At 35.0% G+C, this 27,143-nt stretch overlaps 1 protein-coding gene across 1 annotated transcript in view; it reads left to right on the top strand.

Annotated features, from left to right (window-relative positions):
• The window catches only part of LOC145674811 (musculin-like), a 96,589-nt gene that overhangs the window by 5,612 nt on the left and 63,834 nt on the right, over positions 1 to 27,143 (top strand). The gene's annotated exons all lie outside the window — the stretch shown is intronic.

The raw sequence follows: 27,143 nt of genomic DNA, 5'->3' as shown, positions 1-27,143 counted from the left end.
GGACCTACTGATTAACGTGAAATCCGAACCACATGAGCTCCCGCCGGGAATCGAACCCGATCCTCCCACGCCAAAGACGCGTACGCTAACCGCTTAGCCACGGAGGAGCTCCCGATTACGGAGAATACTTGCTTTCGCTCACTTGATGATTCTAACTAAACTGCGTGACAAACATCTTGGCATTTGAAGGCGGCGCTCCAAGCTCCTTTTAAATGCTGCTAGTAAATGAGAGCCCTGCGGTATTGCCACGTTTATTTTGTACACATCCACGTCTATCCCGTGTCACCTGATCGCGCTGTATTTCCTCTGCTTATTCACAGCCACATCCCTTTACCACTTGGCAACATCGCATCAGAGCTTACGTTTTATTCGTTTAGCTGAAATGCCAAGATGTTTGTCACAGGCTTTAGTTGAAATTTGAGATTGAATTCCGTTCTGTTACTCTTACAATTAAAACTGTGACTACCATGATTGTACGTTATCTGTCGTGTCAGGAAAAACTGCGCCGTGGTTCAATAGAGAAAAGGCTTAGGGAAAGATAAAATGCATGTTTTTCAAGTGTGTACGGCGCGGCGTTTCTAATAAAACAGAATTTAAAACCTCTTTATAAAGTAAACTATTTGTCTATTTATTTATTTATTTATTACCAATTACTTGAATATACTTGAATATCTAAGGACAAAATTGTAGTGTACCAATTTGCAATATTATACAATCAAGTATTTAACAGATATTATTACTCAGTAATAAAGTCAATGAATTGAATTTAATAAACCACTTATATACATAACCAGTGTTACTTTCCTTAGCAGCATAGCACAATCAGCGCCTAAGCACATAAGTAATCAAGTACTTCTTTCAAAAACTGTAGACCTAATGTAAGCTACAAGTAAAAGCACACGAAGGCTGTTGTGATAGTAATTTATTTAGCAACTTTAAGTAAATAGGTATTGTTTGGAGCCTGAGTTAATACACTGACTAATGTCCTTATGTTAGGGTCACCAAGCGACGTTACACAAAGCGAAATCTTATTCAAAGTTATGGAAAAAATCAATGATAATTATACAAGCACGATGATTTGATAATAAAGTGATAATTTCTGGTATGCAAGTTCGTCGTAGATTGGATAAGAAATGCATTTCGAGAGGAACCCAAGGAAATTTACCCCGCAGAAATCATTTCTCCAACTAAAAACAATCTAAATAATCTACTGGATTCAATACAAGTACGCATACATTTTAAGATGATAATTACGTCTTTGATTTTTCTGGGAAGCCTCCAGTACTATAAACGAACCACTTTACACATTAACAAAATCATTTCACCATTGTTTTCCTTTTAAAAAATTAACATACCCGTAAATTTATTATATTAGTTCATGAAATGTACAGCGTGGTCCGGAAGTGGGCGTAGGCCTACTCCTAAATAAGAGGTTGTGCATCTTCACCGGCTCCCTCTGCCTGGCCTCCAAGAACTCCCGATCTGACGACACCAATGCTCTCTGTGGTTTCATAAAGCATGAAGTAAGAAACACTCGATATCACACAACGCAGGAATTACAAGCAGCTGTGGAACACGCCTTCACCCTCGTGACTCCAGAGTATCTGCGCAAAACATCTGCGAGAACTTGGCGCAGAATTCAGCTGTATTATGACATGAATGGTGATCATACCGATGTTTAATTATGACTCTTAAGACTCTTAAGACTTCAAGGTAACTGTGTACAGACATTCTACCATAACTAACAATATACTGTTGAAACTAAGGGGAGGTACGCCCACTTCCGGACCACCCTGTATATAACTGATATAATTGATAGAGTTTTGTAAGTACTAGTCTATGCGAAAACCAGTCTATGAGATCGACTGAATTGTTTTGAATACATGACTTAACATATAGCTAAATCAAGAAATAAACAGATATCATAGCACAGTAATGATATCAAACTAGTTCCAATTGACTGATTACTGAATGAAACGAAATCAATTATCTAGCTTCACGTCCCACATTTATACCCTATAAGGTAAGAGAGGGAGACATATTATTAATAAAAGTGAATAATTGTAAATAATTGGTGGAATGGTGATGTGGGAGGAGGTGCCAGAGCCGCGAGAAAACTCACGGATACGATATTGTCCATTACAAACTTACATGATCTGGGATCGAACCAAGCCCATATCCAAGGGGGCCCTAGAAGACCGGGCCCCTATATTTTTGCTGGGCCCCTAAAATTTTCACGGTAGACTTGCAAATGAACTATAATATGATGATGAACTATAATATGTTTGGATCGAGCCCCCCTAACTTCTACCGCCCTCTCGCGTACATTTTTGGACTGGCTACCGGCCTGGATCGAACCAGTGTCCCCTCACACCAGAAATGAATACGCTACCACTTATACATCGTGTCTTCTGATTATTGCATGAGTATGAACGCTTGACGAGTAATATACAAATATTCTGTTCGAGTGAGAGTTAAAAAAAAAGGCGTCCACACTAACGAAACTTAAACAAAGGACTTTTACTCTCCAAGTGTTTGATTTTCTGATTTTTCCAAACGTACAAAACGCAATGTTCTCACGAACTAATCTTTGCAAATATTCCAAACATTACTCAGAATCAGAGCTGATGAAAGGAAAATCATAAATATGTTCGTATGTTCAGTACCGGTACACTGTTTCCTGTGATGTTATTGAAGATAAAAGTTGAAATTTCAAGGTAATAATACATACAATAACTTACAAAATGAATTTCTACTAAAATTTCGCCCCTTTTAGGCTTGAAAAATCCCGAGCGCCAAGTAGCTATGGGTGTGGGGGGTCTACATAACTTAAATTCAAAATACAGGCCCATGTATGAAATTGTATTATGGTACATAGTTTTGAAAGCTGGCACTAGGTCAGAGGAAAAAGTTTCCGAGCACTGTTCTTGTTCATGGCGTTCTTTCGGCAGTTTAACCATCTGATTGTCTCTGTTCGTTATAGCTTTCTTTAGCTCCAAACCACCACGGTGACCGCGAATGCATTTTCTTTGTGGCAATATATTAAAACAGTGAAGACGCTATATTTTTCTATAATATGAGTTTGTATACCGTTAAGATGTGATTAGTTGTAGCAATGGCGTATGTTGATCGATTGCTAATATGTACAGTAAATGGTGGAAATGATGTAAGGAATGTAGTTGGATATGATTTTTTTAAAAAAGGAATTAAGAGCTTGTTGCTGCAGAAAGTGCTATATTTGTAGCCGTAGTATAGTAGCATGGAAGTTCACTACATTTATAATAGGATGCAAACAAAGTTTCAATGTGCACAATTAAGAGTGTGAGAAATACATAGGTGCCAATAGAACATGAACTTTCAAAGCACTGGGAGCCAAGTTTTGAAAATAAAGAAAAGTTAGGGCTATTTGTGACTATAATATGGTAACCTTGAATATTCTCAATGTGAGAGCATAATTTGTTTTTGATTTGATTTTGAGTTTAGCGTCCCTTCCGGAAGCGAGGCTATATGAACATAGATCTGCAGCATAACATTGGATCCGAACCATATGAGATCCCGCCAGGGATCAAATCCGGGTCTTTCACGCCAAAGGTGCGTACGCTGACCGCTTAGGTACAAGGGAACACTTTGATTTAATTTGTAATGATTAGACTTCTAATGTTTCTGGTCTAATATAATAGTAAGATAATCTTGCTGAAATATATAAAAAATATTTGTTATGATAAAACATTACAGATGACTTTAGTTTATTTTATACTACGAGAATTATTAAGATTTTATTTTCATAGACTATACAGGAAGTATTTACTTATTTTCTTACTTTCCTTTTACTATTCCTTTAAATTTATTTATAGTCTGCAGTAAGAAACTACAATATAAAAGCATTTCCTAAAACAGGGATTCTCAACCTGGGTTCCGCAAACCCCTACGGGGGGAGGTCACAAGAGAATTCATGGGGGTCGTGAAGATAAGCAGAAGAGATAAAAATAATTACAATCTAACACATGAAAATATTTTTTAAATAATTTGAATTTTGTTCTGCTGGGCATATTTTTAGGTTTATACATACTGTTAAGAACAACAGAAAAAAGTAGGTCCACTAAACATTTTCAACAGGTGCAGAGTTGTTTAAAAATCAATTTAAATGAAAGAGGTACGATATGAAACTAATGAGAACTGCATATTGAAATACCCGAAAAATACAAATTCAACAAAACTTGCATATTGAAATACAATTAAAATTGAAAGCTAATGACACTTAAGCATGTTATGATTTTACTTGTGCGGCAATGTCCGTTCAATCTTCGTGACGCACATTATCAAGTCATTTAAAACACTCAATAAGTTTTTCTTTACAACTGTCCAAGTTTTTTTTTTTTTTAAGCGAAAAGTAGAAATGAATTTTATTTTTTATTATATGACCCAAAATTAAGTTAGTTATGAAGTTTTAAAGTATTCAAAAAGGCCTCCATCTTGAAACAGTATGACGGGCCGGATTCGATATTTGTAATATGAATGAACTGATCAAATTTGGTTTTAATCCATTCGCTTTTAGGAAAGTTACTGTATCCACTATATACAAGAAATGGATTCTACTATTATAGAAATAGATGGATATCGTGAGATCTCCGCAATAGGTATATTAAAAATCTCACACATGCTTATTACAAACCAGAAATTATAAGGAGTCGAAGGCAAGAGGATGTGATAAAATGGGGTCGTGATAGGAATTAGATTGAGAACCAATGCCCTAAAGCTCTCAATGCAGCTCAGAGAGGAAACCCAATATGTGAAGTTACTCCAAACACCCTGATTCTGTTGCATATTTTTTTCACGCTTGACACTAGCCATATGAACTAAATACACGTTTTCTGATTGGTTGCAGTTTGCGATTGTCCAAATTTTCTGATACGTGTATTGTGTATTATAATAATAGAAAAAAATGTCGCTTTGTGTGTTCATAAAAAATAAAAATATAATTATGTTTGGGTTACATTTCATAAGAACATGAGGCATATATTTTTTTTAGTGAGGCATATATTGACGCAAGGAAGAGGGTGAAGTTCGAAGTTGGACCACCCGAGTGTAACGTAATGTCATGTGATATTATGATGGGGGAAAGGTGGAACAAAACAAGTCTTGCGGGGCTTCTAACCCGATTCGCTCGCTGCCGATCGCTCAGCTATATGTCGTAACGTGAATAAATAACTTTTTATGCATTATATATTACGAACAAGAGCAAATGAATATTACTTTATCTTATTTTCATGATAAAAGTGTTATGAGAATTTTTTTTAAAAAATAAAAACTTTCCTACGGCTGGATTTGAACCCACGCCAAAAGTGATTATCATTACTAATCCGTTCCGCTGGCACGCTCAGTCACGAGGATCAACAGTAACAGGGGCTCTGATTTCTACTATACATACGCTACGTGGCAAGAAACGGATAACTTCAGCCAATCAGAACCGCGTATTTACCTCCTATGGCTAGGGACAAGCGTGATTTAAAAATTGCGTTTCTGTTGCAGCGAACCTTTGTCTTGTTCGAAGCTTTGTGACTAAGAAACATTTTTCTGAACTTTTTGGTACGTGCTATGTTGAAGACTAGTTCTACATAATGGAATCATTAAATTAAAACTTTTTGGTCAGAGAGGAAAACCGTCCATTCTTTGAAAATCGAGACAAGACGAGATGAAACTTCTACAAAATTTATGAATCGAGACGAGAAAATCTTATTTCTCTCTTTGTCTCGTAAGCATCACCAGTTTTTGTCGGTCTTTCTCTAAAACTACTTGTGAGAATTTACTTCATCCACGTCAACTTGTCCAGCTCCATAAGATCTATAGAGTGGTGATAGTAGTTTCACGAAACCTCAACAATACCGTAGTTATTTTGCTGAAGTATGAAGTATCAGTCAAAAAGCTCCTTTCTTTTTTTCTTTTTTTTTTTTTTTTTTGAAACGGTCAGGAAATTGATATAAAAACACCTACAATACATGATTTCAATTCGTCCACCTTCAAATGTTCTATATTATACAAACTTTCACTTTCAACATGCCTCCAAATAAACTTACCCGTGATAAATTCTAAAAAACAGTAGTGCTTTAGTACGCTTGGTTTACAAACGAGTCAATTTTAATTCAGAATAATATCGTGCCGTAATATTTAGCGAATATTATATAACCATTAACTGTTTTACTTTAGTACATTACGATGCTTTAAACAGGGTGGTCCGGAAGTAAGTGCAACCCTAATTAAAGCATCTGCAAGAACTTGGCGCAGAATTCAGCTGTGTTACGACATGGATGGTGATCATACCGATTATGTTTATGACTCTTAAGACTTTCAGGTAGCTGTGTACAGACATTCTGCCATTACTAACACTATACTGTTGAAACTAAAGAGTGGTACGCCTACTTCCGGGCCACCCTGTACTTAATAGTACTTACACGGAGCACGATGAGTCGGTACAGCGCTCAGTACGAGAGGTCTCTGCGTCGATTCGAGGTCATGTCACTTTGTCATGGACAACTTCGTATCAGTTCTCAGTTCTGCTTTCCAGCTACATTATCATTCCACCGAGTCTTTCATGATGGTCGTTCTCATTAATCATCCGTTTTCCGTGGCCTACAGGGCATAAGTTAATCGTGGAAGGTTAAATTAAAAATTCCATTTAATTTGATAATAATACCTTAAGTGTCGAGGAATTATAATAAAGTTCCAAACCTATAGCATCCATGTACACTCATGTCCAAAATTATTCTCGCATGTCTATAAATATGTTATTGGAGGAATATAATTTGATAACGAATTCGCCAGGTATTTCTTATAGTATTAGTATGTGTGTATAATCGGCAAAGACATGTATCTGGCAAATTTCATGTCAAAAGAGCAGTAAATAAGAACAATACAACGAAAATAAAACTTTCTTTTCCATTTAGCAACATTTTGTTTTACTCATTCTAATTTTCGTATTTATAATTCCTTTCCTATGAAATTTACCACAAATATACATTTCCTGACATAGTGTTAGTATTATAAAGACCCTGCAAAATCATTATTAAATTATATTCGTACAAGAAGACTGTTATAGATATGCAACAATCATTTTGGACATGAGTGTGCATGGCATTAAAATATTATGTATTGTATCTTGTTTGAATTTACGATTATATAGGTTATTCAAAAACAGTGGTTCAAAAGTAAAGCGTATATTATATATTGAAATGAAAGGAGACAATATCAAAATTGGCCAGATAGAACAAAAAGATTGTAACATTTGTGGATATTACATGTGTTGATATGAGTATTCTGGATAACACTGGTGACTTTTAACAGATAATCCAGTTCTTGTCAGATGCATCTCAAATCTTGGCATTGCCTCAAATCTTCCATATTCTATATGTGATTCTTATTTCTTGAATTTTGTACAAAAATGTCTCTGTACTTGTTACGACAGACCCTGTTCGTGTAAATTCCATCTCACAATATGCACACAGTGATGCCAATGTGAAACCTTATTTTAAACAAAAAATCTAGAAAAGCAGAAATTCTCATTTTGCTCTTAAATTTCCCACGCGCTATACTAATTACAAAATTTTCAAATTTATAAGGTATGAAAACTGAAACTAAGGTACGTCGCTTACTTTCTTCAATATTTGAGTGAATTATTCGTAAATTCCAATCTTCTAAACTCTTGATAAATATTTTTCTTCATTAAAAGGGACAATTGAAATCGTTGATGAAAATAAACACACTTTGTTTTCAGAATTTAGTATTTTCATTACGCTTTTGTGTCATAGTCTTCTACTAACTGTACTCAAACTAGGCCAACTTCATACCTCAGTTATTTCTTGTAGGACATTTTAGAAATTGGCTGTTCGTCGTTTGGAAATTTACTTTCCTCTATTCGTGATTTTCTTTTAACTCCAGACAGGGTCGGATTCAAGATTTTCTGAGCGGAGTGCAGCAGTAACTACCAGTATATTTGAATTGAATTGGAATTTTTTAAATGTCTTTAGGCATCTGTGGTGTGAATAAGGAAGTGCTTTGGAAAAGCTAGGTGTGTGTTCTTGGTTAATCCTTGTCTTTCAACTTTTAGAAAATTGACTTAAACTATCGATTTTGCAAAACTTCTCTTTGTTTTAAGGCCAAACGGAAATATGGCAGCAGAAATTTTCGGAAATATTGCTATTTTCACTATTAGCTTGTTACTTTAGGTAGTGTATATTTACAACGAAGGGGAAGGGGTGCACGTGCGTCTTTGCATGCCCCTAAATCCGGCACTGACTCCAGAGTATAATTTATGTTCCTGGATGCTTGTTTTCTGAGATTCACAAGTCCATGTATAAACCACATCTACCATAACATGCACTTTCCAACAACAAAATTTGACAATGAACACTGATTTCAAGTGTATTCAAGCGTCATTAGTCTACATCCCGCTCATACAGAATTTTATCGGTGTTGATAATATGAAAAAGCCCGTGCTGCTAATTTTGACGAAAACTCCCTTCACTAGGTTATTGTTTTCGCTGGTCACGGACGAATAATGCAGTTATCAATATTAATATCCCAATAGCCTGCATTCATTATGTTAGCTGGGGTGGTGTGTATATATAGAATACCGTGGCGCTTTTTTTCTATATCCGCGTTTATTCACTTAGTTATGTAACACTGACAAGGTGTTGCTTTCACATCACGCAATTCAGTCTCTGTGTCAAAACGGTAATATCAGGTCTGTGTTAACCGCAACACCGTATCTTTGTTGTTGAATTAACACGCTAAAGTAGTAGTCATGCTCGGACCACCGTCTTCTTTTAACACTAAAAGGCATTTTGATGCCAATTGGCATCATAGTGAAACAATAACAATAACAATAATAACGATATTCTTAAAATGTGTACATTAGGGACTAGTGCACGCCGATGCCATGTAACACCAATGAAATTATGCTTTCTACCACACAGTTTTCTTCTAGTGGGATAGGTCGGACAGAGAGTGTCAGAGAGCGCCAAAAACATATAGAAAGCACAAAACGTACACATTTGTTACTTGTAAATTTTTTTCACAAAACTATTTTTTTTTTTTTGTTTTCTTAACAAACAATAAAAAATAACTGTTTCACAATCTTCCATACCACATGGTTTCTGCTAATATCGACACTGAACTCTGTTTCACTAGTGCAATACTAACATGACATATATCCTGTATCTTAATATCCCAGAAGTAAAAACATAAAAAAAGAAAACACATTATTGGATATTATTTACATTTATCTATGTAATTCATAAACAAAGAAAGAAGAAAAATAATTTCAACACGAGCAAAATTAATTCGTGCAATAAAGGGTTAACATTGAATAGTCTGAACACAATCACTTTATACTGTATGTCCAAAAATTCATTTCAAACAGTGCAGCCATTATTCTTTGCGAACAATTTAATTCCCTTCTTTCTTAGGGTAGGCATTTAAAAGTAGAGATGCAAGGGCTCGGAAAAAAACCGGCTTTTTTGGAAAAAAACTCGGTTTTTTCTGCTTTGCTTGGGAAATTTTGGGCTTTTTTCAAAATACTGCTTTAAATTGATAAAACAGACTTTGTATCGCTTCTCTATAACACAAAAAATCATTTAATTAGTGGTTGATGCTGATAATAATATAAAACATCGAAAATAAACTATGAATTTCGAAAAAATATTTCAAACAATTTTTCTTCAACATATTTACATTATGAATTCCACAGGATTAACCAATGTATATAATAAGAATTTTTTAACCTCCTATATACAAAAGTAAGCAGAGTTGGAAAGAACCGTGGTTGTTTTTGAAAATGCCGAAAACCCGTTTTTTGGGGGATGTTTTAAACCAGGCTTTTTTGGTTTAAACCAGGCTTTTTTGACTTAGATTTTTTGCTTTATGTATTTATATTACATATTCACAGAAATAAGTTTTTTTCGCCTTGATGTTATTATGCAACAGCGGGTTTATGCCGGAAGAACTCCCATAAGCTTAAAGAAGTGCGGTCAGTAAATTTCTTAAGTTGAGAATCTCCCGCCCTAGCCATTGGGAAAATCCCGTCATTACTTGAAATGTAAGACAATAACGGGAAAATCCTGTTATTGCTTTGCATGTAAAATTTAAAGGTCAACGTACCATAATCAGTACGCTAAAACTGAGGTATTAAATTACAAATTTAGTACCGGTACGTAGATATCATTGAAAGTCCAATCCAAGCTAATGTTGGAAGCTACGTAGGCAATCGATAAATTTTGCCAATTTCTATCAATATATTTAAGCAATATTGGCTTCTTTATAAAACAACACGCATTTAGGCATGCAGAAATATACAATTTGGTTTGTTTCGTATATTTAGGCTTAACATCCTTACGAAATACCGAGGTTATCAAGGAGAAGACTTTCGCTTAAACTGACATCCGAACCGCTACTTGGTTTACGCATGAAAGAAGGGTTGTGGTTCGACCGAGAATTGAACATGGGACACCTTGATTAAAAGGTGAAAGGGAAATAAAACTATTGCAGGTGGTTTGATATCTGGAAACGTCACCATGAAGTTCACACGATTCGCATTTTTCATTCTTTTTATTTTTGTGGTTTAAACCAGTTATTAAAAATAAAAGTTGGTGTTAACCAGCCAACCCTAAAAGTAAACACTTCTTTTTAAAGAATACACAAATAACTAGCAAAATAGTATGTAGTATTTTTACTTCAAAATATTCCATACCCTCTTTTTGAAACAAAATAAAATTAAAATAAAACATAAGAGAAGTACTTAGATTTATATGATACACTTAAAGGCTGAACATCTAGAGCTTTTGGTTCTGCATATTCTTGAAATTCTACAGTTAAGTTTTATAGAACCACCATCACAGTTTACCCAATCCTCAAGTTTTCTGAATTTTTAACAAGAGGGATTCAACATATCATTACGGAACTCCCCCCCCCAAAAAAAGACTACGGAATATATTTAAGTTAAGCTAAATACAACTGCACAACAAACATGACTGAGTGATTAGCTTTTGAGCTTCTATCGGGAAGTCCGGGATTCAACCAGCATTCGACCATTCTGACAAAGCTTTTCTTCATTCCATCTGTGAATGTAGAAATAGTGCGTGTACTGTGAGTTGGGCGACTTCCTTCTTTATTGTTTTTAAATCGTTATTATTATTAATTACCAGCAGTGACGGTTTTACGAAGGTTAGGGGGGCGGTCTTTCGGACTGAAGCCCGTTCCCCAAAGTTACGGAATGTCTGCAACAAACGAAATATCTATTATTTATGCCTTTACTCATAAACTTTAAGCTCCCGTCAAATAAAAATTACGAATGTTTAAAAAAAACTAAACATTAGTAAGAAACCCTTCCCAAAATACTTTTCTAAATCCGCCACTGATTCTCAGTATAAAATGATTTTTAAGGTTGTATCCGGAAGATTATTGCTAAACATATAAACGAAGCGAAATATTAGTTATGCCTGTACTCATAAACTTCAAGCACTTCCCAAATAAAATTAGGACTTTTTAGGAAACGAAACAATCAGAAAAACCCCTCCTAAAGTACTTTTCTAAATCCGCTACTGATTATTTGTATAAATTGGTATTCAAGGTTGTGTCCGGAAAATTAATACTAAATCACTTCACAGCTACAGTATAACAGAAATGTGGAAGTACGGTTTGACGGATATATTGAAAAACGTACGCTTTGACGGATAAATAGAAAAACGGGCAAGTTTAACTTTTGCACTAGAAGCTATAGTACTAAAAGCTCTTAGAAATGAAACACGGATGACAAACTAGAGAAGAAAAAAGATGTCAATAACTCAAAAGTTAAAATAAAGTTAAATAGCCTCTAAAATTACCCTCAAATACTACATTCTTCATGTTAGCTTTAATTCGTAAAACATGTGCTCCATCCATCTTGATGGTGAATTTCAGAGCGAAATATCACATTCAGGTCATGGAATTCTTATCTAACTATAGAATATACTATAAGAAAGCTATTTAGATAGAAAAATCATGAAGTTGAAAAAAGCCAAAATTTCCAAAATTCTCGTTTTTTTCCCAAAAAAGCCGGCTTTTTATGTGAAAAAAACCATCGATTCAAAAAAGCCGGCTTTTTTGCATCTCTATTTAAAAGTGATTAATGATAAAACCCACATGCACTCAAGTGGTGTGTTTTAAAAGATCATTTTAAACGGTTCAATCGTTTTCTCACTTCCGCCATTTTATGAATACAAAATGAAAAAAAAAAAGGTTAAAATATTATATGAGTTGTCCCCTCTTCCTTCCTTTAAAAATAGAATTTTCGAAAAGTGTTGAACACATATCAATTTATTTTTAATAAAGAGTTTATATACCAACTTTGATCCTCCTAACTCGAGAGGCTCATTTTGAAACTTTTGCTCCTGCATTGTAATGAAAGTAAGATGATAAAAACCTGGTTCGAGCCAAGTGTTAAGTATTTTTCGAAATTCGAAACTGCCTACCTCTTGCTGGTTGTAACGTATCACTTTAAAAAAAAAAAATACTTGCTTAACCCTTAGAATCCCGGAAAATAATACTGACGAATTGTCAAACATAGTCTTGGGGTCCATTGGACCCCACTGGGAGTCCTAGGGTTAGATGTGTCTTCCAAATTCCAAAAGAACTGTAAATATGACCTGCTAAAGCTGATTCAAAATACTCTAGATGCTAACGTCCCTATTAACCCATAATAATTCACACATTCAAATCTCATCGAAAATTGACAGGTGAAATTTGAATCGCGTTCAACACCTCAAATTTATTGCACTTTTAACACTTAAATTTGAATCAAGTTTGACACAGGAAGTTTGATTACCTTAAGTGAACTTGCGTGTTTAATTAATTTGAATCAAGTTTGACATATCAAATTTACAGGAAGTTTGACCTCAATAAGTGAACTTCTGGGCTTGATGAATTAAAATCAAGTTTGAAACGTGAAATTTACAGGAAGTTTGACGACCGTAAGTGAACTTGTGCGTTTGATTCAAATTTGTGAGACGTTGCAAAAATTTGACGTGTCAAATTTGAATCTAACTTTCGGATTTATCTTGTCTAATAAATATCAAATTAGAATTAAATTAACTATGCTATTTAGGTATAAAAAAATTGTTTCATTTAACTTTTATTGCTTTGACCCATATTAACTATGTTAAGAAAAGTGAGAAAGCAAATCTTATTTTCACATAGGACTAGTTTCATGTTTAAAAACGTATAGAATTCTTTCGCTATGTATGTAGGCGGATGATATGTTAGTTTGTAATTATTTTGTCCCTTGGTCGTTTTATGAGCGAATTAACTAAGTGTGTCCAGCAAAGGAAAAGGAAGACCAAACAAATACAAAAAAAGAAAAAGGAAACACAACGGATGAAGATCTCTTGACAGCGTAGGCGCATGAGTGAAGAATACTTTATATATACTTTTGCCGTGACAGCAGAAACAGACACCGACCGGCATGCTTTGCGTGAAGGGACTAAGCCACCCGTCTTTTAAGATAATTTCCACTTACGAGTACTTTGTGAAGATTGTGATCTGACACTTAATACTTACTTACGCCATCATTCATCACACATCTTGGAACGCGTAGAAGAAAAACAAAACACTATCAAGTCAACACAAGCAGAAAACAGTAGACATATGCAAAAGAAACAATCTTCTTTTAAGTTGGAGACAGAAATTATGTCCGCTATACATGGTGAAAATTTTTATTCTTTACTTAAAGTTTATTCTTGTTTTTAGTTAGAGCAGCGTTTCCCAACCGGTGTGCCGCGAGGAAATCGAAACAAATTATTAATTCTATAGGAACCAAATTGCAAGACATAGGGGAAAATATATATTTGTTTCACATTACTATGAATCTTTACTATAAATCTACAATTTTAAGTTTCATACTGTGTTACTTTTCTGTACATTTTTAATGTTGAAAAACGTATTTATCATTGTCATGACCATTATTGCTTCTTTATTGTTGCAGACTATTTCGTAACTTGAAATTTTAACATATCATTCAATAAATTCAACAAAGCAAACATGCATACAAATTACCTACATTTGTGTTTTAAAAGTATAGGAGATTTGTTTATTTCTTCGTTATTTAGTGATCTTCCCTTTTAGTTAGAGGTTAGATACAGTTTTCGAAAGAGAAAGTGGATTTTTAAAAACCCGAGTCCTATATTTCATTATATATATATATATATATATATATATATATATATATATATATATATATATATATATATATATATATATATATATTGGTGTGCCGCGAGAATTCGAGTTACACCTGTAGTGTGCCACAAGTTGAAAAAGGTTGGGAAACGCTGAGTTAGAGAGTAGTAGATCATAATTAGATTAATATAATGAAGACTAGCAGCGTTCACCCCGCTTCGCTGCGGTCACCCCGGAACGCAATAAACTTTGTTACTTAGATAATTTTTACTTTTTCGCTTTCAAGTGATATGATAAAAACCATAGAAGATTGCAGTAAATCTTAACATTATATCGCCTGTCATTTATGTTAACCCGCCCCGCTTCGCTGCGGTCATCCCGGTGCTGGCATATTGTAAAAGTGTCTGTAAAAATAAGCAAATCAATTAAAAAATTTTAAACAGAAGATTCAAGCTATTTTCCGCTGTATATCGCCTGTCATTTATGTTAACCCGCCGAGTGACACGGTCATGCGGGTTGCATATAAATACGTTTATTTTTACCTATGATGAACTAATAACAAAGGATTTGTACGTTATGGACACTTGAATGGTCAATTATCTCAAGACACTGGTAATTAAAAATTAAAATGATATGATAAAAACCATCTAGGGTCCAAATCCTAATAACCCCCCAAAAATGAAAGAAATTGGTTCAGCCGTATTAGCGTGATGAGCGGACAAAGGATTTTGTACGTTCTCTTTTATATATATAGATTAATTATAATTTGATATAATGTACAGAGTTATTGGGTCATCGAGTCTAGAAGGCTCAGGTGGGCAAGTCATGTAGCCAGATTGGCAGGGCTGGATTAACGCATCTAGAGGCCCAGGACTAGAAAAAATATTTGACCCTGCTGACTTCACTTAATACATTTCTGTGAAAGTACAGTAGAAAAGTTAAGAGAATATGTTCCATATTTTTGGTCATATTCAACGAACTTACAAAGTTCGTTACTGAATTCTCTATGTCTGTGTGTCTGTCCGTCTGTCTGTTATTTGCGATTTTTTTTTCAATTTTAAACTCTGCATTCGATAGAGCATCAAAAAAGATAAGAGAAAGCGATTAAATTTTTCGCGTCGCTCTTACCGTTCCCGAGATATTGGCCAAAAGATGGCCGACTTGCCGAGATTTAAGGAGCCATATCTCGGGGGCCGTAAGTCATAGAGAGATCATATTGGTGTTGACCAATACCTAAAGGGATAGTAAATATTTTGTTACCAAATAGTAACCGGTAGCCACTGTTCAACTGCCCACTGGTTTGGCCAATGGCCAGTTGACCAGTTTCACAAATTAATATCGGTACCAAAATGTTTACCATCCTCGTGATTAACATCAATATAATCTCTCTATGACTTACTGTTCCCGTGATACTGGCCGAAAATGGCCAATTTCTAGATATTTACGGAGCCGTAGCTCGGGACCCATAAGTTGTAGAGAGATGATATTGATGTTGATCAATACCTAAGAAGGTGGTAAATATTTTGGTACCAAACCGGTAGTCACTGATTAACTGTCTACTGGCCAACTGGCCACGTTCCCCAGATATTGGCCAAAAAAGTTCGAATTTCTAGATATTTAAGCAGCCATATCTCGAGAACTGTGAGACCTAGAGAGATGATATTTTGCTAATGTATGCGAGAAAGAAAAGAAGGTGAGGATAAAAAGACTTACTTCTAAATCTAGGAACAATGACAGTTATCCTTCCCGCTTCTCTATCTATTTTTTATTAAGTTCGTTCAGGCAATACTCTTGGAGCATTTTCAACTGGTTTATTTTGATGATGAGTGTATCTTCATGATTCCTTTTAGACAGCCATTTGAGATTTTGATCAGAAATGAGGCCCCTATGCATCTGAAGACCCGGGGCTATAGCCCCCCAAGCCCCCCTTAATCCAGCCCTGCAGAATGGAAGAAAGAACGAACGATTTCAAAGTTTTTACTGGAAAACGACCATTAGGAAGACTTAGGTGCAGATGGAAGGATAATATTGAGATGGATCTAGCAGAAATAGGACTGCAAAGTAGAAACTGGATACAGTTGGCTAAGGACAGAAGTCATTGGACAGCTTTTGTGAACGAGGCCTTGAACCTCCGTGTTCCATAGGCCATAGAGTTAATTTATAGAGAGTTATTAAGAGAAATAAGTTGGTAGACATTTGTAGATAAAAATGCAGAAGGTTATATCTGTATATGTAAAATCGTGATTAGGCGCAATTTTTAAAACAAAGCTGTTGTTTTGAATTTTCTGGTTCAAAATATAAATATCTTGTTTCCATAGACATTCAAATCTCTTGAAGTATATTTCCTGAAAACACAAGTAAACCTAATGACTTTTAAATCTATTCCTGCTCTATATTTATTTATTTTTTCATATCTTTTCGTACCAGTATAAATTACAATTTCTGAGGAATGTTTACTTTCGTAACATACTTCCAAACCTACCTACCAGAGATGGAGTGAGTCAGTAAGTCGTGGGTCAACAGAACGTGACTCACTGAGAACAGCTCTGACCCATCGACCCACTACGATCCACCAACCCATTCTGACCCACCGACTCACCCCCCCCCCCACTTAGCTCAGTGCACTGTAGACAGCATCTTCTGAACACTGGTGAATTTGTCTACGTTTTACATTCAAGGCCCCCATTTTTCTTCCTATTCCATTTATTTCTATTTACTTATCTGAGATGACATTATCTAAGTGAAAAGAAAACTTCAAGCACTTTTGTATATTTATATTTGTAATTGAGGAGTTTGATATAATAAGGGTATGAGCGAGTTTACGCCCTTTTTGCATCAAACGTATTTGTGGCTTTTGCCATGCTTGTTTAACATTTCAATTCCTGGTAACATTTCAATTCAATATCGGAATAAAATGCTGCATATTTACATTGTTTTATGTAAGATAAAAAAAACACTACTTAAATTTTCAACATCGTTTTTCTCCATCTGCATGTTTCAGACTTACGCCCTAATTGCATCAAACTCCTCAATTGTAATAATAGCAATAGGAGTTACTACTTGGCTCTCGACACAGTCTGAATTTTAGTTTTTTCCCCCTTTACGTATGCCTACTTTACCTTAATTTAAGACTTTCAAAATTTATCTTATTTTTCCAGTGAAACGTAACTGTAATTCAACAAGGAAATAATTATATATGATAATTAAATTGGAATTCATGTTAATATCGCCCATGACAAACACTTTACCCTTTTTATATTGTAAAGGTCAGATCAACCGTTATTGTAACAGAGCGATGCTTGAGCTATTGACCGTAGAAATTCAAACTTCGATTAGTAATAATTTCACAGCCTTGTTTTATTATAAGTGTAAATTTTTTAGTCAGTGAACAGATGGGCGTGAATAATGTTTCAGAATTGATGACGATGGGTTAAGGTGGGTGGTATGTCAGAGTGGGTCATGGTGGGTTGTGGGACAGAGTGGGTCACGGTGGGTGGTGTGTTAGTGGGTCATGGGTCAAGCTTTTATTGACCCACGCCATCTTTGATGACTACGCGAGACAGTTCAATTATAATATTGAAAAAACTGAATGGTGTGCAACCAGTATGACGACTAGGTACAGTTGGGTCGCATACTATCAAGGGGCAACTCATCTACCCCATAAGGGAAAACATGGGGAAAGGGGCACATCTTCGAACGAAATCGATAGATCACATCCATCAGTGAAATCGATTTCTAACTTTTCACACTCGATATCTTGGACAAAACTATTGATAAATCCACGAAGTAATTCTTGAGATTGTTTTTCTCTTCTGGACGGAGGCCGAGGCGGACAGAGAGAGTGGAGAAGTTTTGGTTCCTAAACTAAAATCCTTAAATATCAAGCCTTATTTTGCAAAATGAAATTAGTAACCAAACGGTTACAGAAAATACAGTGGAATCTCGATAACTCGAAGCTAAACGGAATGAACAAAAATTCGAGTTATCGACTTTTTCGAGTAATCCAGCTTCGAGTTATCAAGATGACTACAACAAAAATTCGTGATACCGAGGTTTCGCGTTCCTCATGAGTGACTATACCAGCGTTTCCCAACCTTTTTCAACTTTCGGCACACTATTTGTGTAACTTGGATTCTCGCGGCACACTCATAGATTTTATTATATTTAAATATAAAATACCATGGTATCTTTTTCTGTGATTACTGATCTCTCACAGAGACGAAAGCTCGATCACTGGTTTTCCTTTGACCATTATGCTTATTTTTCACTCTAATTTAAAAATAGAAAACAACTGCAATGAAATATTGGACTTAGGTATTTAAAAATACGCTTTCTTTTTCGAAAACTGCATCCAAACTTTCACTAACAAGGAATATCACTAAATAACGAACGAACAAACAAATCTCTTTACTTTTAGAACATAAATGTAGATAACTCGTATGCATGTTTGTTTTGTCGAAAGGATTGAATATTTTAAAATTTGAAGTTACGAAATAGTCTGCAGCAATAAAGAAGCAACAATGGTCATAAAGTTATAACAATGATAACGAATACCTTTTTCAATATTAAAAATGTACAGAAAAGTAACGCGGTTGAAACTTAAAATTGTAGATTCATATTAGAGGTTCATAATAATGTGAAATACAAATATACATTTTTCCCTATGTTCTCAATTTAATTGCTATAGAATTAATAATTTTGTTTCGATATACTCGCTGCACACCAGCGGCCCATTCACGGCACACCGGTTGGGAAACGTTGGACTATACTGTATAATCTCTATAACTCAGAATTTTATTCATTCAACCTCTATAGCTCGAAGCTGTGAAAGTTCCTTAAATTACATAAAATAACTAGTTAAAAACACTAAACACGAGTAAAACACAATTACAGTACACATTAGCAACAACGACAGAATTAGCTACAATGACAGTTACGTAAAAGCATAGAGCTCATAGCTTCGAGTTATCGAGCTCACATCAAAAGAAATTTGACTTATAGAGGTAAACTTCGACTCGTAGAGGTTCCCAGATATGAAAGTTCGAGTTACATAGATTTTTAAGCATGATTGTGAAACCCATAAAATTCGACTTATTATTTTTAAACGTTCGACTTACAGATGTCATATTAACATTGAGTATTATGGAGAGTTCAAGAGAATGTGAAAAAAACTCGAATTATCAAGGAATTCAAGTTATTGATGTCCAACTGTACTTTCTCAGTTAAGAACAGTCTAAATGCAGGTACATTATGACAGATGCACTTTTATATTAAGCATGGAACAAATGATACAAGCTTTTGATTTTTGTCCATGGGCCACCTTAGGAAAAAATTGACGTATCTTCTTCAATTGAATTATGTAAGTTTGATTTTAAATGAAAATAAGCAAACAAAACAAATTTAAACAATTACATGAATAAGAGAAATATAATAGATTATTGAGTGTAAAATGTACTAATATTTCACTCTGGGTCTACTACGTATGCACCATTCTGTGTTTCCTTACCTTATACATCACTACAATGATAAATAAATAATGCCTAATGCAGTAAATCGTGTAATTATTTGTTTAGAATTAAGCAAATTGTATGTAAAATATCGGAAAGTGAAAGTCAGGAACACATTGGTGTCGTCCCACTTGCGACAGTCCTATTAGCGACAGGAACTGTTTAACTGTCCTATGAGCGACCTATTCGATCTGTTAACTCTCCTATGAGTCACCGATTCGTTCATACTAAGATAATGGAAGAAGATAAGATTCTCTCTTCTTTAACTTGTTTTATGCTAATGTGATTTAGAACCTAACAAAATGTACTATGAAAAATTTCGTTCTACCTGAATTTAATACGTGAGAATGCTCTCATTACATTAACAATCTTTATACGTTTTTCCTAATATTATATTTTTGAATTAATTTCTATGAATACATTGACTCTATCAAGGGGAAAACTGACTAAATATTTAGAGTACATTAGCCTTTAAATTTCATGTTAAAATGATACGGAGCATAAGTTTAGATTGAATATGTTTATGGCATAAGGAAGAGATCAGAAAGAGGTAGGGACGCCCGAAGAAAATCTCCTATTGTGTTTTTCAGATGTAAAGCATCACGGGCAGTAGCCAATGCTGTGGGATATTCCGCGCGGTGTTGCCGGATTTCGGACTCCCCTTTCCCTTCTCGCTCTTCCTCTAGTTGAGATTATTACACATACATTGGCAACATTATTCACAATGTAAATATACTATTCCAGCAAACTCAAAGATTTTGGCTGTGTATCCTAGAAGTATATATAGCAACTGAATAACCTACCTATTAACTTATTCCAGTGGAACTGCTAAACGTTCGTCTTCAACACTACTTTCACTATCGTCTATGTCAATTAATATTTCGCCATTGTCTGAATCTGACTCTTGTAAATTTTTTATTATGAGTTCCAAAAATTATAAACACAAAAAAAATAATTCTTCGAGCTTCACTTCGTAGCACTTTTTTTTTAAAGAAAATTCCGCACTTGTACTCGGTTTCCTTAAAGACACTGTCAACTATAATTTTGGAGAACAAATGAACTACCACGAAAAAAAGCAATCTAGACACTGATGAATTCTGTTTATGCTAGAAGAGAAGTTGCGTACCTACACACACAATCAGCTCCTTTGCTTCCATGTCTGTTCCTATAATAACATACTCTTATACTTGATGTAGGTCTCACAACAACAATCCATCTGATTCGTAAGCAACGCGATATGGTCGAGTTTGTTTTGGGTTACAATAATTTATGACACCACTCAGACGCCTGGTGCTTTTGCATCCCTACTAGAGGAGTAAAGAAGGATTACGTAATTGGCCACACATACGTAAGGTATTGAAACGAAGAAAAAAAAATCATACTGCGTTTCTTCTGTCGAATAAGGAAGAATCTTGCATGAAGGCAATTTCAAAACAATATTACGAATGTTCCATACCTTCTGTTCTTCCACATGAGCTCCCGCCGGGAATCGAATATATATAAATGAATCAAATTGCAGAGGCTTGTTATTTAATTCGATCGCTTACTATTCTCAAGGGTGTAGAAACGGGGGAAAAGAGGGCCTTGACTTTCCAAACTATTTCCAGCCCTGAAATGAGGTTCATCTAGTATATGTTTAGTAAACTTATTTAATAGTTAATGCAAATTAGGAACGTTTATAATAAAATAAGATTTTTAAAAAAAGAAAAAAGAAAACATCATCAATACAGTTTCTGTACCTAATTACAAGGACGCTGATTTCTCTGTAAATTGGGGGGGGGGGGTGCATTCAGATACAGAAAGCATATATGATGATTTTGTGACAAATTGCATTCAAATTATGCCTAATATTGCACATTTACAAATAAAATGAGGGCTCTGGCTCCCTCAGTCCCCCCAGGATCTCTCACTACTATATTATTGCATAATAATATCTGAGTTGATATTTTTTCGAGTTTTTTCCCTTTAGTATTTTAACCTACATAAACACAAAGTCGGATAAACAGACTGCTAGAAACAGCATTTGTTTTCTTATGAATAGCTTGTTGATTTATCTCTTACAATCCGCTTTTCAACTTCAGTACTGTCAAGATCCGTCTTTTGTTAAGGTAGCATCGAGAAAACATAATATGTGTATAGTATACATGGTGAGTTAAAATGCTTTCATATCCTGAAAGAGGTCATTTGTTCTGATTTTAATGCGTGAAAAGCTTTCCTCCCCCTGAAAGTAATGTTCCCCTAGAACAACCTGTTGGTTACACCCCTGATTATCCTTTAATAAAAGTTGAGTTCCATTTCCAAATCGAAGAAAAATCCATTGGAAATTAGACGGGACTCAACGCTCGTTTTACTAATTGTTTTATATGGAAACCTTTCAAAGCGTGTATCATGACAACCAGTTGTCATAAAAAGATGTAGTTTTCACGTATGTGTTCGTAATTCTTTTCTCTACTTCGTAAAGTGAGCAGTTAATGTGCTAATACAATATTTCTAATAAGCGCCTCTGCTATTGTCAAGATTCGCAGTAGCGCGAGAAGTCAGCGTGCAGAACTGCTTGTCGCGAATTGTCAACACCGCTCAAAGCCAATTGGACGCCGCGTAAAGCCAACTCAAGGCCATGCCGCTTCCCATCTGAAAAATGCTGTAGGGAGGGGATCTCCATGGTTTCTGTATCACATCTGGTATATTTGGTATTTATGTACGTGGTTTGCTATATTACGTATACATTTTCGTGAGCCAGAGGGGGAGGGGCGATCCCTGCCTTCCCACTGGGTGCCCATGGAAAGAGGGTGTTCACCACTTGAGGATATTAAAGAAATCTGAAAACACGGTACATTCGAAGAAATTATTACACTAGTTACAAATCTCTCGCAGGACTTAACAATTAGTCTAGTTATAAGGGATTATTTCAGATTGCTATACGACAAGCTTTTATCGGTCAAAACAAGGGAGGAAGGCAAATTAAGCAATAAGTTTACGTTCTAGTAGCTTACAATAAAGTGGAAGGTAGTTTAAAGTGTTTGTTTACCTTTTAGATTGTTTAGAGTGAACTGCATTGTAATTGATGGGATTGGTTGAGAATAGCCAATGAGATGTAAGGGATCTCAAAAGCTGTCGTTTATTATGGACATTTTTTTCATTTTATTCACAGTGTCTTAGGATGTCTAAAAAGTATATAGTTGGCGAAACTGTTACACGTTTTTTCCAAAATAAAATATATTAGTGTGCTTAGTGAGTAATTAGATTTGAATCAAATTAAGTACAGAAAACAGAGCTTTTGAAGAAAGGGGATATTACAACTGGATTTTCAATAATTACATAGGAATATACTTTTCATGGAAATATTCCTGTTGTCTCGTTAAGTTATTTGATATGTTTCATGTCAAATCTAACTCAAAATTAAAATAAGGTTTATTTACACTCAGAATAGAGGGAAAATATATTTGACGAACAGTATTACCGGCACGTACATATTTCATACCAAGGTTGTTCGGGCGCTAAAAACGCCAGAGGTAAACATATTTTACGAGAGGGAATCATATCATCTTCGATCATCTCAATATAAATGAATCGGTCGCTCATAGGACAGATAACAGTTCCTGTCGCTAATAGGACTGTCGCTTCTAGGACTAATTCGAACACATTCGGAGGGGACGGTCTTTCTAGGCTCGCTGCCTCTTTACACCAACACACAGACCATCGAAAAAGTTATTAATTTAAATGTCAGAAATTATTAAGAAAAACCATTACACACACACAAATTAATTTTGGAAATGTTTAATAACAATAAAAATTATATTTTTCCCGCTTACTTTACATACGATTGCAGTATTAATACATTACCATAGTCTTGGCAACATAAAAACAAAGACTAATCTAATGTAGTTCAAATCCTTTCTATTTTGTTTGTAAATTGCCATCTGATGAGAAAATGTGTTTATTTCAGTGCAAAGTCTCGAGCATTTTACCAAAATTAAAATAATGACCAAAAATAATTTTAAAAATTACCGAAGTTTATCCAAAATGAAGATAAAATCACCGAACTTATAAAAAATGACCTAAAATTGAAGAAACGACCTAAAAGCTGAAAACTGACAAAATATGCAGAAATTTGCTCTTTAAAAGTACTATTTTTTGTTTCAGAACGAAGTATAATATTTTGTTTGTTTTATGGGTATTGTGTCCATAATACCAGAAAAAAAAAAAAAGATGATATTCCATCAACTTCCACCCCATACTGATCACACATAGATTCGATAAAAGTAGACCAATTTTATTATTATTATTATTATTATTATTATTATTATTATTATTATTATTATTATTATTATTATTATTATTATTAATATGTTTAAAAGAGTGTTGCTTCCTTGTGGTTTCGTGTAAACTTCGAAAGGATCTTGATTTTGATTTGATTTTGAGTTTAACGCCCCTTTCAGTAGCGAGGCAATATGAGACTTGGAGCTACTGATTAACGTGGAATCCGAACCACATGAGTTCCCGGCGGGAATCGAACCCGGGTCTCCCACGCCAAAGGGGAGTAAGCTAACCGCTTAGCTACGAAGGAGCTCTCGTAAGAATCTAACAATAATCTTCGGAGCTACAGGATGTCCGTAAAGTTACGTAACCAGAACTTTGGAGAGTCAGAATTTCTGAACCATAACTGCAGATGTTTCTGAGATATAAACCATAGAGTAGGTGTTCAACGTTTGTCCTCACGAATGGCAGAAACATACGAAAGTGAAGATTTTTTTAACGAAACGTGAAGAATTAGGAATTAAAACAATTGTAACTTTTTTGTGGACAAATGGTAATGCTATTGGGAAGGCTGGGAGGAATGTATCATTCTCAAACTACAATGACACATTGACATCAAGTATAGACGTCCCACAGCCGTGATAATGGCGTGTAAACAACACCTGTTTTCAGTATTATGGCGTAATATGGCAACATTGAATTACCAGACAGTGTCGATCACATTGTAAATGGCTATCAATTACTCTACAAATAGATTGTTACAAATAAACAAGGAACTTGCTAATCATTCAGCAAACGTAATAATCAATCTACTACTGACCATGACTTCCTGAACTTTGTAAAAATCTAACAATAATCATTTTCAGAGCTAGGCAATGAAACTTCAACGACTGACAGAGTTAATATCGTAATTAACCGTCTTCTTGCATGATTGTTTACGCTTTACTTCAACATATATCTATCTATCTTTATTATTCTTTTTCAGTTTCAAAGAATATACTTTTTCGAAACTGCCAATAAATTTTTGTCAGGATCTGATTTATGTCGAATGTATTGGATAATTTGGCCTTATAATGCATCCCTATAGTCCACGTCACCCGAATTGGCGTGTGGTATCAGCCAATAAACTCGCAGTGCGTTGTTACTAAACCTTCAGGGATGAATCTTATAATTCATAATTGTTCTCAAATACAAAAAAAAATCCATTATGAATGATAAGACTCCTCCTTGAAGGTTTAGTAACACCACACTGTGAGCTTATTGGCTGATGTCTCACGCCAATTCGGATGACGCAGACTATAGCGTTCCATCATGTAATACATCAATATCTCTTCCATATTTTGTGTTTTGGGTAATTTAGTATCCCACTATATAATGCGTCCCTATCCTCTCATATTTTGTAAGTGCTTTGGGTAATTTGGCGTCCCTCTTAGGTGTAAATCGGGACCCGAATTTTTTTAAAAATTCGGAGTGTCCCACCTAATTCGGGACAGATGACAAGCTTAACGAGGCTATATAGGATGGCGCCTAAGTTTTAAACCACTGTACGTAAATTGAATCCTGGACCTTGTATACCAAAGTCATACGCCTTAGACATTTTAGTAGAACGAGGAAGGGGGCTGAAATATTTTTGGAAACGTGAGAAAGTGTGGTCCAGACTGGAAAACACATGAAGCTATTGATTATCGTTTGCTTAAAATCTATCATACTTAATAACGCTTTCCTATCTGTCAAATATTATGCAACTGTTTCAAATAATAACTTGGCGTCCCGCCATATTATGGGTCCTTACCTGTTCCATATTTTGTAAATGTTTTGGCTAATTCGCGTCTCGTCATATAGTGGGTTCCTATCTGTCCCACAGTTTGTATTGGGTAATTTGGCGTCCCGCCATATAATCCGTCCTTCTTAGGCGCAATTGGGGACGCTCAACATTTTCTTAAAACTCGGGAGTCCCTCCCAATTTGGGACAGGCGACAACCCTATCTAAATTTTAAACCATTGTACGTAGTTTCCTTCGGGAATCGAACACAGGGCCTTGCGCACCAAAGTAATACGCCTTATGTATTTTAGGGTATCGAGGAAAGGAACTGTATATTTTTGAAAATGTGACAAAGTGTGGCCCAGATTGGAAACACATGGAGTTATTGTTTATGGTTTGATCAAAAATTTTCGTCTATTTATCTTCCATACACATATAAATAAAAATGACTATGTTTGTGATTTAGTAACTTGTAGTGTTACCTTCCAACCTTTAAATTTTAACTTCTATCGCTGGTCTCTTGCAAACGTCTCTTCAGGCTCCTCTAGGAGAAATTAACAATTAGGAACACTAACATAAATAATAATTATAAAAAATTCCAACCCACTCAGGTGAATATCTCTCAATAAAACTTGTAACAAGATTCAGGGTAAAGAACAATCTTTATTCAGTAATTAAATAAAAAAAAATAATTAAATGAATTCTCCAAATAGCGAAAATCTTTCAGGGCTTTTTAGCATTGAAGCCCTGTCTCTTAAGTTTGAAAGCTCAAAGCAAATCAAAATCCTATCAGTCTCTATTCAGACTTCACTGATCAGTCATCTCCTCACAGCTCAGTCCTACCCTAATTCTATCAGGAAGGCCTGACTCCAACCTTCCGTCAATTAAAAAAAATTATCAAGAATAACCAGAAGTGTCAAAGGACATCACTCAGTCCAAAGACGGTTATTCGTATCAAAGAGAAAACCATCATTTAGGTTTCTCTGGCCTAGCCAAAAAAAAAAAAAAAAAAAAAAAAAAAAAAAAAATCTAATAAGTACCTTAATGAAGCTTGCCTCAGAGGTTTTTTTTTTTTTTTTTTTTAATTTCCCAAAATCCTACTTTCTCCTAGCTAGAAGATTACGGGAATCATTCATCCCGATAAGCTATCACTCAAGCTTATTTCTATCTGAACTAAATTTTCATACTAGCTACGGTCATCACTCTGACCCAAGGAATTTCTCCCTTGCTCTAACCATCATTCAGGTTAGTCCCTCTAGAAAGCCTATTAATAAAAAAAAATCAAGAAAAATCTACAGCCATCACTCTGGCCACAGAGAACTTAATTCTCCGTCATTCGGTTATCACTCAAACCGATCCCTAACAGATAGGAAAGTTTTAAAAAAAAATATTTCCAGGCGAGGCAATAACGAAGA

Source organism: Thermobia domestica, chromosome 18 (genome assembly GCF_964235325.1).
Source record: "Thermobia domestica chromosome 18, izTheDome1.hap1.1, whole genome shotgun sequence".
NCBI lineage: Eukaryota > Metazoa > Arthropoda > Insecta > Zygentoma > Lepismatidae > Thermobia > Thermobia domestica.
This window is presented reverse-complemented; position numbering and strand designations above follow the sequence as displayed.